At 41.7% G+C, this 1,601-nt stretch overlaps 1 protein-coding gene across 1 annotated transcript in view; it reads left to right on the forward strand.

The window, feature by feature from the left end:
• IGF2R (insulin like growth factor 2 receptor) overlaps window positions 1-1,601 on the forward strand; it is a 59,536-nt gene that overhangs the window by 10,303 nt on the left and 47,632 nt on the right. The gene's annotated exons all lie outside the window — the stretch shown is intronic.

Below are 1,601 nucleotides of genomic sequence, written 5' to 3' on the forward strand. Positions count from 1 at the left end.
GAATCATATGTTGTTGTACAACAATCCCTTCCTGTTTTTTTTTTCCTGTACTATAGCTTAGTTCCTGCATAGGCGTTGTTTTTTACCTCTTCAGAAATGCAAGAAAGTGGCTCAGAGAACTAATCAGTATGATTGTAAAATGTCAGCTCTACTACTTGTGAGGGAAAAATAGTGGCAAGTATTTGTCTAGGATTGAAATACAGTCCTCGAGTCTAATCATACTGATTAAAAAGTAGTTTTTATTAGTGTTTCAGGTATGACTTAGAACTTGATATGTTATTTTTTGAGCCTTTTAATTCTGTAATGAGAATAAAGAATTCTTTCTGTGAATTGAAATCATTTCTACCTGTTCCAGCCATTCTCATTAGCAGATTAAAATTAGGGCTGCTGTAGTACAAGGAAGCCAAGAACCCTATAGTCAGTGATTAAATGGAAAATAGTGTGATATTTTACTGCTGGCACTTTGATTAGAGATGCAGTACAATGGATTTCAGAGGAGATCTTGAGGGATTCAGAAATCTAGAACAAAGTAGCTGAGCTGCTGCTGTCGTATCCTTAGCCAGGAATTAGGCTTTCAAAGTGAAACAGGAGTGGATTTTCTTCCTGGGAGGATAGAGGGTATGGTAGCACTGAGGGAAGTAGCACCTATGAGCTAGAGATCAAGATAGATGAACCGTAAGGGTAAAGCTTCCGGTCAACTTCTAGTCTGTTAATGGCTGAAAGAGGAAGGCTGCCTCTTTGTTCGACTTGTTACTAACCTGTAGTGCAGGTCAGATTCATTAAACCCTAGGTGAGCTGTAAGTATCTGGAGTACCTAATAAATTGCTGTGTTGCCTTCTGTTTCCTGATGTGATGAAGCTGCATTAAATCCTAATGAAGTTGCCATTTCAGATGAAAAAGCTAGGGAATCTCTTACACTGCAAAAATCAGTATAATCCCCAGGATGCATGCTCCTGCCAGAACTAGAGGAGATGTAGCTGAGCCAAGCTGATGATAGTGATTATTTACTGAGCTGAGCCTTCCTGATGGAGTTTGGACAGTGCACTATGCCAGTAAATCAGCCTGTCTGAGGAGCTCCTGACTCCAGACCAGTCGAACTGGGCATAGTCCTAACTCGGGTGGTGCCATGCTGTATAACTGATCAGCTTTGTTATCTCAGTGACTGTGAGGAGGGAAATGAGTCTTTAGTCCTTAAATGTGTCCTTGGAGCTACTACGCTACATCTTATTATGTTCTGTTACTCTGATTTATTCCCCATTGTGTTTAACCAGAGGCTCATGTTCCTCTACCAGATTTTGGTCAGCTGATTTTTTTTATTTTTTTTTTTCCTGATGTGGTTGTACTAGCATGGTCCCTTTCATTGAGTCTCTCATAGATAGCTCTGCTTGCTTTCCAGCTTTTGATGTTACTCTACAGGAACTGCCCCGTCCTTGGACGTGTTTAAGGCCAGGTTGGACGGGGTCCTGGGCAACCTGATCTGAATGTGTATGTTTGGTGGCCCTGCTAGGCAGGGGGGTTGGAACTACATGATCCTTGGGGTCCCTTCCAACCCGGGTGATTCTGTGATTCTGTGATTCTGTGATTCTGTGATTCTGTGATTC

The sequence above is a fragment of the Lagopus leucura genome, unplaced genomic scaffold (assembly GCF_019238085.1).
Source record: "Lagopus leucura isolate 7727_CA_CO unplaced genomic scaffold, USGS_WTPT01 Super-Scaffold_73, whole genome shotgun sequence".
NCBI lineage: Eukaryota > Metazoa > Chordata > Aves > Galliformes > Phasianidae > Lagopus > Lagopus leucura.